Consider the following 283-nt stretch of genomic DNA (forward strand, 5'->3'; position numbering starts at 1 on the left):
GGAAACATACCCTTGTGAAAATTGTGATGCGCGAACAATCGACGGGGAAGTATCCTTCTAGGCAGTGCTATGTGTGCACTGTGCACAGGAAGCAAAGCAAGACTTCCACGTCTGCAAGTTCTGCGTCATGCCTCTTCACAGAGGGGAATGTTTCCAGAAATATCACACTCTGCACTTCTAGGAGGTCTGTTAAGTCTTCTCCAAAAATTTTAGTTCATAAAATTAATTAGGATATTTTATATTAATTTTTAAAGTGAACAGTGCAGAAGTTAGGGTAGTAGGT

The sequence above is a fragment of the Cryptotermes secundus genome, unplaced genomic scaffold (genome assembly GCF_002891405.2).
Source record: "Cryptotermes secundus unplaced genomic scaffold, Csec_1.0 scaffold5734, whole genome shotgun sequence".
Taxonomy (NCBI): domain Eukaryota; kingdom Metazoa; phylum Arthropoda; class Insecta; order Blattodea; family Kalotermitidae; genus Cryptotermes; species Cryptotermes secundus.